Source organism: Culex quinquefasciatus, chromosome 3 (genome assembly GCF_015732765.1).
Source record: "Culex quinquefasciatus strain JHB chromosome 3, VPISU_Cqui_1.0_pri_paternal, whole genome shotgun sequence".
NCBI lineage: Eukaryota > Metazoa > Arthropoda > Insecta > Diptera > Culicidae > Culex > Culex quinquefasciatus.
In genome coordinates, this window is record NC_051863.1 from 186,515,309 (window position 1) to 186,530,490 (window position 15,182).

The 15,182-nt window shown below is 32.8% G+C and overlaps 1 protein-coding gene and 1 non-coding gene across 5 annotated transcripts in view; both read left to right on the forward strand.

Moving 5' to 3' along the window:
* LOC6048059 (nuclear hormone receptor FTZ-F1) overlaps nt 1–15,182 on the forward strand; it is a 271,909-nt gene that overhangs the window by 109,448 nt on the left and 147,279 nt on the right. The window lies entirely within an intron of this gene.
* On the forward strand, nt 7,428–7,568 carry LOC119770884. Its single transcript, XR_005279043.1, has one exon. It is a non-coding gene; the product is annotated as a U4 spliceosomal RNA (small nuclear RNA).

Consider the following 15,182-nt stretch of genomic DNA (forward strand, 5'->3'; position numbering starts at 1 on the left):
CAGCCGTTTATTCTCCAACCGATGAAGAGAACGAATTGGCGAAAATAATTGCAAGCTTTACAACAAACAGAATGAGAGGAAGGTTCTAGAAGCAGAGCGATCGAATAGGAGATCGGTTGGGGGTCTCAGGTTTGGACAAAGGATTATCGTTGTTGAAAATTAAAGACGACCAATGAGAATAAATTAATCTAAAAAAAATCAAGTCTTTGAAATATGTTTCAATACAAACTTATTTCAAATTACCTAACTAAAAGAACTTTTTTTGTTTTAAAAAAATTGCCATACTAACAAAAATTAACCCTTAGATATTTTTTTTCTGAATTTGGTAGTTTGAAAATCGCTAAAGTTTAGATCGGAAAACCATCTTTCAAAACGAACAAAATTTGACCGAATATTGGCGGATCGATGAACAAAAAATGAACTTCACTACCGAATTTCAATAAGTTTTTACCAAACTTGGTTGAAAAATGTTCACTTTAGATAATCGAATATTTATTTTTTGTTTTTTTTTTTTTTATTGCCTTATTTTTGATTGTCAAGTTTATGACTTAACTTAACTACTTGACAGTAATTTAGAACTTTTAAATCCAAAATGGCGGTGATGAAAATTCGAAAAAAATTAAGGCTGGACAAGTTTCAAAATATAAATACTCCAAACCGTTTTTTTCCGAAAACACTACTCAAATAATAATATATTTTTTTGCAATTTTGTCGTGAAACTACTTACTTTTCCTGTCATTCTTGGACGATGAAAAAGGCTACTTTTCTGTACCAAAAATAACAGAATCGAATAGCAACACTTTTCAAAATAAATTCTGAAAAGTTCTACTTTAAATGTACGACTCGTGCTGAAAAAATCCTCTTTTTGCAACTTATTGCATAAACTACTATTTCAATACTCATTTTTTTACAAAAAATCGCATGTTTTCGAAAACATTACAACTTTTATAATTTGCAATGTGGGTATCAAATGAAGCAAAACAAAATCATGTATTTGGGTAATTCTCCACCAACTCACACGAAATCGGAAAAAGTTGCCCCGACCACTCTTCGATTTTCGTGAAACTTTGCTCTTAGGGGTAAATTTGGTCCCTAAAACGAATCCGAGGTCCATTTTTCGATATCTCATAACGGTGGGGCGGTACGACCCCATTCATTTTTCTGGTTTTTTACTAAGACACGTTTTTCAGTGATTTGTAGCTCGCAACCGCTAAGAGATAGAAATTTGAAAAGAAAAATAAGACGCCCGATATGATGGCGAACTCAAAATTCCGAAAAAACGTATTTTTCATAAAAAAAAGTAAAAAAATAGTTTTAAAATTGCTGCCATTTCCCGTTAATCAAGTGTCAAAAATCGTGAGACATGTCATTTTATGTAATTTTTGAATCTGAAATAATCCAGAAGGGTCATTTTTTCATTTAGAACAAAATTTTACCTTTTTAAAATTACGTGTTTTTTCTAACTTTGTAGGGTTACATTATAGAGTGCAACAATGTTATAATTCTTATGCAAAATAAGCTGAGCTTTCCAAAAAAAATACTTTCAAAAGCACACGATTGAGTTTTATGGGGCTAAAAATTCTAAAAACTGGTCAAAAATGATTAAAATCATAACTTTTCCAAAAAACTTTTTTGTAAAATTCTGATAACTCGTGAAGAATACATGCAAACCCCTTATGTCTATGCATCATTTTTTTTTGTTTTTGTCTGCTCTTCAACTTTGTAGAACATTGTAACACTCTAAAATGTAACCTTGCAAAGTTAGAAAAACACGTAATTTTAAAATGAAAAATTGTGTTCTAAATGAAAATTTTCAAATAATTCAAGTTTTTTAAGTTAATTTCTTAAATTTGCACGAAAAACTATATTTTTTAAAATTCAAAGTTATTTGGAAAAAATATGAGTATTTACAAACTTATTTCTAATATAGGAAAAAATCATATAAAACATTACTTCGTTTGGTTGAAACCCATGTTGCAAATTATGTAAATTCGAGTATATTCGAAATTATACGGTAAATTATGAAATCGTTTGTATTTTTAATTAAATTAAATGAAAAAAAGGTTTGTTGATGCAATACACATAATGCAACAGTATTTTCGAAAAAATGCAATATTTGGTGAAAATTTTACTATTTTACAAAAAAACCCTTATAAAGTTTTTTAGTTTGATACTCATATTGCAGATTATGTTTTTTTAAGAATTTTCGTAAAAATCAGATATTTTGTGAAAATTTTACTATTTCACAAAATAAATACTCTGATGAAGTGGAAATGCATTCAAAGTTTGGGTATCAAACCCATACAACGAATTATTGAATAGGAGTATTTTCAAAAGAGCGGTGTTCACGATTATTTTAGTTCAACAAAATCCCGAAAATTTCGAAAAATCAAAAACTGAAATAGCAAGCCAAATTCTCAACATTTGAATGCAAAAAGTGTTTTATTTGCATTTTACACTAGTTAAGTTGTTTTGCAATTATATGTTTTCAAAGAAAGTAAGATTATCGAAAACAAACAAATTAGCGAAAAAAAACTTTTTGCGATTCTAAACATCTATAATTTTCAAAAAATCAAAAGATCAAGCCAAACATGTTAAACATGATTTTAAAATCAATTGCACTCAAATTTCCATTGAAATTTGTAGTTTTTTGATAAGTATGATTTTTGCCCCCTGTTTTTTCGGGCCAACTTTGAAAAGACAAAAACTTTGTATAAAATTTGCACCAGCCTTATATAAATTTGGGTATAATCGAAAAAAAAAACCAGTAATCAACGAAAGAAATATCGTTATCGTTATCGAACCTCGACATTTTTATCGTTAACAACCTTGACAAAAAAATGCACATGATTTTTTTTATTTTCATTTTTTTGCATTTTACGTTTTTTGTTCATAGTTGACTGAAATGGGGAAACAGAACTTAAATTTCATGTTAAAAGTAAAAAAAAATAATACACGTTAAAAAAATGTTTTTGTTCATAATTTGATTATTTGAAATGTCATTCAATCTTCGGATAATCGAATTTCGGAGAATCGTTACTTTAAATAATTGAGTCTGAACTGTATTTAAAATAATAAATTCTTTAAAATATGTTTTAACTGAGCATTTATAGTTGTTAAAGAATTGATCATGTTTGAAAGATAAAAAAAAACGCACAGAATAAAGATTACTGAAACATGTTCAAACTATTAAAAACGAAGATGTTATCGATAAGGGGTTACATACATGTAGAATATCACAAAATTTTATATTACAGAATATTTGATAAATCCACTCAGAAGATAATTATTTATCATTCCTGAAAGTTTTAAGAAGATATTTCATGATTAAACTAAGTAAGTGACGATTTAAGTTCAAAATTTTGCCATGCGCAAAGCGGACTGTCAAACTTTGGGAACGATTTGATTTACGGGTGCCACGATATCTCGAGATGGGATGGAACAAATTGGCTGAAATTTGAGGTGAAGACTCTCAAGATGTATTCCGTGTGCATGACGAAGCCCAATTTTTTAAATTAGCTTTTTTAAAAAATACAAAAATCAAAAACTGACGGTTTTTGCCTTTCTTACTAAAGAAAGGTATAGGTTTTACTTTAAGCCAGGACGTCATTTCCAGCTTCGTAAATATGTCGATTCAGCATGAATTTTAAACCGAAAAATCGCTAAAAAATCACACTGCATCGATTTTCGACGCTCTATCGATTCACCTTGATAGAACTCGTCTATCTCGAACCCTCGAATTTTGAGAAAATAAATTCCGTGGAGGTCGAGTGATGTTCGTATGTGGTAAAATTTTGCAAAATTTTGTGTCGCGCCGTTCTCAGCTCCCATAAATCCGATTTCAATTCTCCTAAATGCAGATGAAAGCTAGTGTGCTGAACCTGGGCGAGTTGCCGCGCAAATTTCGAAATACCCATCTGTTTTCGGATGTGTCTAGACTTTTCCAGAAAATACACAGTTTTCAAATGAAAATATGGTCAAAATTTTTCATTTTCATACCTTTTATTTATCTCAAAAATTGCATTTTTTGAGCCCTACAACCTCCCAAATTTTCATCCAGATTCATAATATGGTTCTGGAGTTAGAGCCGTTTGATTGACCTACCATAAGAAACAAAATCCCTAAAAAAAGGTAAAAGCCCACCTGGTGACCTTCGCCAACATTTTTCTTTTCTGATTTTATTCGAAATTTCTTGCTACATTCATAGTACAGACCATGAGTGAGCATCTGAAACAAATTCGACATCGATCGGCAATCCCGATCAATTTTTAGAACGATTTACTTTTTGCCTTTCTTACTAAAGAAAGGTATAGGTTTTACTTTAAGCCAGGACGTCATTTCCAGCTTCGTTAATATGTCGATTCAGCATGAATTTTAATCCGAAAAATCGTCAAAAAATCACACTGCATTGATTTTCGACGCTTCGACGTCAAGTTGAGCTTCGAATACTGGCGCTAGAATGCTGGCGCACATATGTGTTGGTTCGACTTATACTCGTTCGTAGTAGCTTGTCTACCGATGTTTCCTTCAACATGTAAGATATCGTAGCTTTTCGGTTTCTTTTGCTCTGTTCGTTTTTGCATAACTGTCCAATGTTAATGCAAAAACTTTTTTGACATAGGACATTCATCCGGGTACAATCAATTTGTTTCCCGTGTGCTCCTAAAATCGCCTTTAAGTAGGCTTCATTTGTCGTGTCGTTTTATTCACGCAGAAAAATAAGGCATATTTGAATCAACAAAACGTTTTGTTGATTTGAAAATCATATTTTTTGTCGAATCAACGCTAAACGTCAAAGCAGCTTTTTCAAAACAACAAAAGACTTTTGTGGAATCAAGAAAATCAAGGTTTGTTTCAACGCAAAATCGGCGTTGATTATATTCAACAAAAATTTTGTTGATTCAAACCTCGTACAGGCTGATTCTACAAAACTTTTTTCTGCGTGTTTAACAGAGTTTATTGGATTCCAATAGGAGCTTTCGAAGCTTATAAGCTTTATATCGTTTTCAAAGTTTTCAATGCTCGCGACGCCAATGGCTATCTACCTAAGGTAATGCGATTGAGTGTGTAGTGGTACGGTTGTAAAAATATCTATCTCTGACTCTCTCACTTTCGTAGACGCTGAATGGCAAGCTTCCCACTGTGCGGTTAACTCGGTTTTGCTTTGCGCCTGCTTTGTTCGGTTTTTGGGCTCGTACCAAAACTAGAAAACCAAAACCGCGGTGTGTGTCGTCACTTGCGCATTGGAAGCTAAGAATTTGTACGATTAAAAATATTCGATAGGTGAAAATTGCGTTTTCAATTTCTTTTAGAAAACACATCATTAATAATACCTTGTTTTCATCATAAGATTTTTTGTATCAAGTCGATGTTATGAATTGAGAGAAGTTATATTCTTTAGTAAGAAAGGCTCTATCTCACCCCTGGTGGGATTAAATCGGTTTTTTATATGAAAAACACAAAAATATTTTTATCTTTTTTTAAGATAAACTTTTTGAAAATTCGTCATGCACACGGAGTCGGTTCAACGAGTCTTCACCAATATTTTTAGCCGTTTGGTCAAGATAATGTTGAGATATCGTGGCACCCGCTTTCTGAAACTTCTCACTTGAAATTGCTATATCATGCAAAGATGCAACCAAATATCTTCAAATTTGTTTTGAAAGTAGGTGAAAATGTATATTTTAATGCCATGAAAAAAATAAATAAAAATAAGTTGATGTGTGTGCTCATACTAACCTCTGACTTTTTTGTCGGTATACATGTATATAACCCCTTAAGAGCTTTAAGAAAACTTTTAAAATATCTGCTCATTTTTATACTTACAAAAATTGCATAGAAAAACGGATGAATTTCTCTTCAATATATTTGAATTGTGACATCATTTTTTTTCACACATTCAACTTTTTGTCGTTTTGACCTTCTGTACTTTGAAAACTTTGAAAAATATTTTCATGGCTTTCGACCTTTTTGTCCCGTTTTTCGATCGATTTTCGGTCAATTTATGAGTATTCGTATAAAAATATTTTTAAAATTTCCAAATTATAGCTAACATTTCAAATGGTTGAAAATAACTGTTTTTGGGTTAATTATATTTTTTATTTGGGAAATTTTCTTTATGTTAAGTTATCGTCACTACTAATTCGTCATTATCATAAAATAAAGCTGAAATATTTTTTAAACTTTCGATCCGCGTTTTTCAACAATCATGATTTTATAGAAAAACTGGGAACACTGCCAAATGAATTTTGACCAACTTTTACCATGGCTCAGAAGATCATCTAAAATGCATTATAAAATGAGATTTTCAAAAATGGTTATTTTGTGCGATGATTCTTTGTGGTATTAGAATTTAAATTAAAAAAGGGGATGTTTTAATAGGGTGTAACTATATTTTTCTAAGAAGTCTCAAGCAAAATGTACAACTTCACCAAGTCATAAAATTGATTAAAAAATCCGTTCTCAAGATTCTGATTTTTAAATATTTTACTATCTTTTTGTAAGGACAGCCCACAAAATTGTATGGAAGGATGAATGATGCAAAATATCTTCTTTGGTCATAGAAAAGGTACTAACACAAAGTTTCATTCAAATACAAAAAAACAAAAATCGTGGTCCGAAGCAAAAGAGAATGGCTCTTTTACTAACTGGATAATTTGGATTCCTTACTTTTTAAAATCTAATAAGGAACAAATTTCATATGCGAATTTGTCTCTATTAAACTTTATGAACAAATTGGAAAGAGGTTTACAAGAGTATAGCAGTGTGAAATAGTTAGAATACATAGTTCAGTATTTATAGATTATTCTAAAAAGTTCGTTTAATTTGCAAGCCAAATACACGAATACAGGAAAGCATAAAAATTATACTTAAAAATATTGGATTTAGACTTTTACTCAGAATATTTAGCTACATAATTGACTATTTTTCAACCACAAATATTGAAATGCTTTTCCACTTTCCTGTTAGACTATGATGAACCTTACAAATGTTTCTACCGTTTCTACCTTGAAGGGATGAATTTTTAAAATCTGCAACATGGGGGAAATTGCAGAAACCTGTTTTGCAAATTAGCTCAACCCTTCTTGAAAACACAACCAGATAGAATCTGCAATCCCTAACGATTTAGACGTGGCTCCCTTTTCTATTTCTGAAACCAGTTAATTTAAATGTCCCCTCGTGTTTGCAAATTATCTCGCCAAAAAGGAGGTAGCAAACGGCCGGTCAGCTGCTATTTGCAAAAATCCCCCTTCGAAAAAAGGGATGCAGTTTATTAACCCTTCTAACATGGCAGGCAGGACAAGAATCCGGTTTCCAGCATCCTTTGACTACCAGAATCATCTACCTCCTATAAACTTGGTATTAAGCATCGCTAGCGTATCGAGTCGTTCCGGGATGATGCCGTTGGCCGGGGCCCCGGTCAAGTCAGCTTTGCGCAGTGGCGATATCGTAACCAATGAGGTACATCCGAGGTGCGATTATTGCTAGTTGAAAACTAATACCAATACCCCGCCATGGGGACGTGAAATACCGTCCGCTACGGCAATTTTTGAAAACCCCGAAAGGGGTCATAAGTAATACTAAAGAAAAACCCCGAAATAGTACTGAAAAGTTAAACTTTTCAGCACTTGTATCGAAAATGACGATTCAACCTTAGCTAAGGGACTCGTCACCATTCAGATGGCATCGCTTCTGCTGAACCACGCTGAACTGCGCTTCTGAACTGCTCTGCACAGGTGTAATTAACCTACTTTTTCGGGGGGCGCTCCGTCTGGCCAAAGCCAGTTCAGTTGCTTATTTTGCATTTATGGGCTCGGATTTGTGTATTGAAGCTGCTGGTGCTGCAACTCGCCACTCAAATCCATCAAAAAAAAGTGTCTGCCAGTCTATAATGGCGCGTGTACTTTGGACTGATGCAGAGTGATGATGGTTGGGTGCTGATTAATGATGTGCTTTTTTCAGAAAATGGTTTATCGATTTTCGAGACGAGATAATCGCGATGGTTGAATTTTCGTAGGTAATTCAGTTAGGTCGATGTGATGCAATCTCCAAAAGTTATGACGCTCAACAGTAAACACAATTTTTGGATCAGATTTGAACAGGACTAGTACTTAGGGAGCGGCCGTGGCTGACTGGTTACGATGTTCGCTTTGTAAGCGAATGGTCCTGGGTTCGATTCCCATCTGCTCCCAACGAGAAAGTATAGGAAATATAAATCTTGAAACTCTGAACATGTACGAAAAATCAAAGTCGCTCGAGTCGGGGTTCGATCCCCCGTCCTTTGGATTGGTAAGCAAAAATGCTAACCACTAGGCCATCGCGACTTGGTGAGCTATGACTGGAATTAGGAATACTGTTATCACCATCTACTATATACGCGCTGGGTCCTTGTCCATTTGACAAGGGTTCGGAAGTTCTAAATAACGTTTGAATCCGATTGGTCCAAACGTTCTTCAGGGCGGGGCTTGTCGACAAAAGCTGAAGTACCTCGCGCTCGGCTAGCCAGCGTAGAAATGGGTCACCGAAGCTCGGCAGAGCTAACACCTTCCAAATGCCTATGCGAGTTATTTGCATGTATAGAATGAGAGCTAAAAAAAATACATGGAAACAACTCAATTTGTAAGAAGCGACCGCGTGGTCCCGTTTGGTTGGTTGCACACACACACACACACAGATTTGAACAGGACTAGTACTCATCAAATTAGAATCAAACTAGAACTCTACCAGACCATCGGAACAAGCCCTCAACGCGCCACATCAACCATGCTCGCCGCAAATCTAGGTCACGCGAGTTGTGCACTAATCCAATCCATTAGCCGATCGGTTAGGCCCAAAATCAGAGGCAAATCTCGATCCGCTCGTCGATCATCGTGGCCATGTGTTGGGAAAAAAAACAGAAAAAAAAGAATAAAAAATCACAAGTCCAAGTCCAACCTACCCTTAAACTAGCTAGAGAGATACCTTTCAAGAGCCCGGTTAAGCACACTCGTGATCGTGGGGTGATCACATGGTGCTGGTGACTGTATCAAGAGTCAGTGTCAGACCCTCGTCGAGACAAAGTTCGAGTTTGCCTGCCCCCCCGATGGATCTTGGAAGGCATGCAATCAGAAGCAGCAGCGCTGCTGATGCTGCTGAAGTTGCTGACGAGCTTATTTTGGAGATGGTTTTAGGTTGATGGTTGGGGAATGGTGCAGGGATGTTGGAAGGTTTATTTTTATTGAAATGTACAAGGGATTCAAAAGTCAATGAAATTCCAAGATTTATTTTAAAAGATAAAAAAGTGTACAAGGGAAATCAAATGATCCATTCTGGAGTAGTTTTTTAAAAAGGTCAAGCAAACAAAAAAATGCATTTTTAGTGTTTTTAATAACCCTGACCCAATGCTCAAGGCAAATTTTAGAACACCAGAAAAGCTAAAATTTAAAATTTTCTTTATTGATCATTTAAAAAACTCTAGATTTATATTTAAAGTAAATAAAATATAGAATAAAAAGTTTGTAAAAAGTTGTACTTTGTAAATCATTCAGGATACTACCAAAATCAGTCAGACTAAAATACTTCAGTGTGTCACACAATTGAAATGTTATAATTATCATATTTTAGCATATTTTAGTAATACCACAATTTTTATCACATTTGAAAGATATTTATCAGCAGTTCCATTTCAAAAGAGCACAAACCAAAACAAGAATGCTCGGATCCTCATAACTCTTAGTTTTCACAAAACTATGTGTTTTCGAAAAATATATTAGAATTTTATGTTTTGTTAATATGGGTATCAAATGAACGGAAATTTCACTTCCAGTTAAATAGCAAAAGCAATTTTTTTCTTGAAAGGAACATAAATCAAATTCAAAAATCACAAAACTACGAATTTCAAAAAAAATTAAAGCGATGTTGTTTCTCTTGTAAACGAAAGGTCATTCGGGGGCAAAAAATAAAAAAAAAATAAAAATTGAATTTCCGAGCCATGTTTTAAACATTTGAATGACAAAAGTGTTTTAAAATGTATTATACACCTGTTCAAAATATCTAAGTATTGACGAAAATTGTATTTTTTGCGAAAAAAAAAAAATTGCGGTGCTGTGCATTGGAATTTTATGAAAATTTAAAATATTTTTAATCCAGCCCAAACATGCTAAATATAATTATAAAATGTTTTCAGTTGATTTAACTTCTATTTTCATTAAAATTTTGAAATTTTTTGATGAAATATTGTTTTGCCCCCTGATTTTTTGGATTAATTTTGAAGGGGGGGTGACATAAACTTTGATAAATATTTGCAACGGCCTTAATCCAATATACTTATTCAGTGCTAAATATTGGAAAAATCAAGTTTTTCAAGGGAATCCAACTTTTTATTTTTTTTTTTCAATGGGAAATGTTTAAAAAAGTTTTGGTGCATACAAATATTTATGCAGTGCAAAAAAATGGAAAAATCACATTTTCCAAAAAAAAAAATGCATTGAATTTCATGGAATCAATTTCCAAAAGTTGGGAAGCATTCTTGTTTATTTTAGTACAAAAAATATCAGTACAAAACATTAAGAATATCACATTTTTCCAAAGAAAGGCAAAAATAGTATTTTTCAAGTACTCCACCATTTTTTAAGAATTCAAGGCAAAATGTTCACAAATGTTCAGATATCAATTTCCAAAAGTTGACAAAATATAAAAATATTTATTAGGTGCAAAGTATAGCGATACCTAAGGATTTTTTTCTCAATTTTTCAAGGAAATAGTAATAATAAAATTCTTGAGTTTTTTTTTAATAGGTCCTATTAAATAAAATCTTGAGGTATTTTTTTCCAATTCCTCAAAATTCCTAGCAATTACTTGTAATGTTTTATTGATGGAAAATGTTAAGAATTAAAAGTAGCAAAACAAATATTTTTGAGCATACAAATTTTTATTCAGAAAATCACTTTTTTTTGCAAGAAATTGAATTGTTTTATCAATTATTTCAGCAATATTACAAAATTTAAAGACCTTTAAGGTAAATTTTTTTAATATCACGGAAAAGCAATTTTAAAAAATAATAAGGAAAAGTACTCCTAAATTAAAATGTTTTTGAAATTTGCTTCTTTTTATTGCACAGTTAAAAGATGTTTGATATTTGATTTTTTTATATTGCTTAGAGGATTTAAAATAGCATTTTATAAGTCAGAGATTTGGATGGTGAAAAATTGAGTTAAAATTTTCGTATAATTTTAAAATAATTTTGAAAGAAAAATAAAACGTATTCAGAAAGCTGGACGAATTACCTTTAAATATCTTTTTTAACTTTGTGTATCAGACATCTAGTTGATGAACAGCCACTTAAAAAATAATTGTGTTTTTTAACTAGTCTTGGTTTGGTTTGATTTTTAAATGTTAAAATCTAAAATACTTGTCTTCTTTTGAGTTCAAATATTTCCATAATTAATTGGTGATTTAGAACATTGGGTAATAATCAGGAAATAATGATGTTTTGAATTGTTGAAATTTTATTTAAAGTTTTTCTCCTCGCCCTCAGCCGAAAAAATCCAACGGAGAAGCTAAATACTGAATTTGAAATTTTGAAATGATTTTCAGAAAATAATTACGAAAAGTATCACAAAAAGGTTTTTTAAATCATCACAGCTACTATCAAAAATTTACAAAATTTCAAGGAATTTATAAACATATTTTTTAAAATCGAAATCGACATTTGTAAAAAAAAGATTTAAATGTCTTTATTTGATTAAAAACTAACTTAATCCACATATGTGGTTGGCGCCTTCCTCACTTTTTACCAACATTTGGTGATACGATGGGTTTGGACACCAATTCCATCTATTTCTCAATAAAGAAATACACAAATGTCACTTAAGCGGTCATAACTTGAGACTGAGTGTTGCCAGATCTTCAAACCTAACCAACGATGGGTCGGATGATGGATCCGGACATAGTTTACAAACATTTAAGTGAGATCCGGCTTCAAAAAAGTACATAAATATCACTTAAGTGGTCATAATTTGAGACAGGGTTGCCAGATCTTCAATGTTTTGGACTCATTGGAAAGGTTTTTTAATAACCTAACCAACGATGGGTTTGATGATGGATCCGGACATAGTTTACATACATTTAAGTGAGATCCAGCTTTAAACAAGTACATAAATATAACTTAAGTGGTCATATCTCGAGACAGGGTTGCCAGATCCTCAATGTTTTGGGCTCATTGGAAAGGTCTTTTGATAACCTAACCAACGATGGGTCGGATGATGGATCCGGATATAGTTTACATACATTTAAGTGAGATCCGGCTTCAAAAAAGTACATAAATATCACTTAAGTGGTCATAACATGAGACAGGGTTGCCAGATCTTCAATGTTTTGGACTCGTTGGAAAGGTCTTTTGATAACCTAACCAACAATGGGTCGGATGATGGACCCGGACATAGTTTACATACATTTAAGTGAGATCCGGCTTCAAAAAAGTATATCAATATCACTTAAGTGGCCATATCTCGAGACAGGGTTGCCAGATCTTCAATGTTTTGGACTCGTTGGAAAGGTCTTTTGATAACCTAACCAACAATGGGTCGGATGATGGACCCGGAAATAGTTTACATACAGTTAAGTGAGATCCAAATATATGTGAAAACACATTTTTATACATAACTTTTGAACAACTTATCGAAACTTCAATCTGTATAAAACTCGATCTATGGGACCCTAAACCAAGTCAAATGCAACAGGTTCGGGTCAAATCGGTTCAGCCAGTGCCGAGAAACATGAGCTAGTTTGTTGGTCACATCCATACATACACACACACATACACACACACATACACACAGACATTTGTTCAGTTTTCGATTCTGAGTCGATATGTATACATGAAGGTGGGTCTACGACGGTTTTATTCGAAGTTCATTTTTAGAGCAGGATTATAGCCTTACCTCAGTGAGGAAGGCAAAATACATAGGCATTATGCAATTTATCCTAAATAGTTTTCTTTCGGTTTTTTTCATGTTTTTAAATGAAAGTGTAAATTTCAGGCAATAATTATGTTTTGCCCTCTGATTTTTCAGAGTTATGAAAGTTGCATTGACCTTACTGAACAAAATTCAAATTTCTTAATAGTAATTTTTTTAAACATTGATAACCAAAACAATATCAATTTAAAAAAAAATAAAGCCTTAGTTTGATTAAAAAATGCATAAAAAAAGTTTACAATCGATTTTACTAGTTGGTGTCAATGAAAATTTAAATTATTGGCATTAGTTTTTTTTTAGCATGATGATTTTTTGTAAAAATTTCGTTTTGGCAAAAACTATAAATAAAATTTGCATTGGCCTAAATTTTCTGTAAAAAAACAATCCTGTGAATCGTTTGATATAGAACTGTGAGTCATATGTCATTTGTGTACTCAAATAACATGCTTGTTATTCAAAATTTTAAAATTATTACAATTTATTGGTGATAATAATCACCGTGTAATTTCATAAATTACTTTTTTTTTATTATTATTATTTATTTGTTGTTTTAATTTTCAAGTCACTTTTGCTTTATTTTTTTGCAATTTTTAAATTATTTTTGTCATTTGTTAAACTAATCGACTTCATAGTTTTTTTTTTGTTAAAAAAAATAGAATTATTGAATTCTCCCTCACCTACATCCCCTCTCCCGACCGGTACCAACTGTCCACCTTTAGCTCGATGAGGGTCTGACCAAACCTCGCGCAGACCTCTGCGCCACTATACCCAAAACTCACCGTCGTCGTCGTCGTCGGGGATTGCGTTATTTTATGAATCTCGTCAACCATCAGCCCAAGTCGTCGATTATGTAAGATCGACCGTCCAACCGACCAAGAGCAGCTTTAAAAAAGCGCGACAAAACCAGTCTTTCTGCTGGACCTGACTTTGGACCCTGACGACGAGAGTGACGGATTGACACGTGTTTATAAGCGGTGGTGGGGTTTGGGGGTTGATTGGTGGGAAGTTCACTGCTGCGACTTAAAAGAGTTGACTTTATGCGCTGATTAGCACGACGACGACAGGTATTTCACTGTTTCGCACTCGTTTAGTTTTATTACTATGGTTTATTTGAAGTCTGACTTGTGGGACAGTTATTTTAAAATAATAAAATCAGGGTTTTTCAATATCTCAATTGAAAAATTTCATAAAAATTCTTCAACTTTTCAAGAATTAAAAAAACTAAAAAATCATATTTTTTTAAAAACTTGCTAATTTAAGTCAATGTTTACCCTACACCCGAAAGTGCGTAAGTTTCGAGCTGTGTGTTTCTCCTCTTTAATTTGTCTGGCTGGAAAAAAACTGGTGCGTTTTTTATTATTTCTAAATGGTTGTTAATATGCGTTGTCGTCGTCGTCGTCGTCGTCTGGTGGCGATGCTGCAATCTACAGCCTGTGTGCGTGTGTGCATAAATCTGCCCACACACTCTCAAAGTCAAAGTTTTAGAAAGAGAGGGCGGAGGAGGGAGAGGAAATCGACGGTCGCGTTTCTCTTGACATTCAAAACTAGAAATAGAGGAGAGCGCGTTTTTCTTTCTATCCTCTCTATTTCATCAATTATTTTGCAATGTTTGACTTGGCGTCCCGCGTGACTATTTTTGTTGAGGTGGGTTTTTTGTTTGGTTTGTGTGGAGAAGTGACACGTAGCGCCAGTTTGTCAAATTTTAGGATTTTAAAACGGTTGATGGCAGTGAATTTCGATTCAGATGGTAGTTATGCTAATCAATAAAGAAAGATTCATCACTTTTCATCACACAAATGATCGAAAATTTCAGATTATTTTTTTAAGTTTTACGGATATCTAGGAGATATCACCAATTTTTTTTTTTCGATGATGCGTAGTTTTATGAAAATTATAAACATTTTCAAAAATGAAATTCTGTTCCTTCCATAATCTTAGAAATATTCCCGATCATTTGATTTCCCTATTTTGAAAATGCGTAGTTTGTTGAAAATTTTCGAGAATTCAAAAAAAAATTACCACCGACATGTTATTCCCGATCATTTGATACCCATATTGCAAAACATTGAAATTTTAGGATTTCATCGAAAAAACGTACTTTTGAGAAAAAAAATAGCATTTTAAAACTAAATTACTTTTGGTATCGAATTTATGATATATTTTGATAACTGCACGACAAATGAATAAAAAAATCTAAAAATTTATGATATAAAATCGAAATTGAGA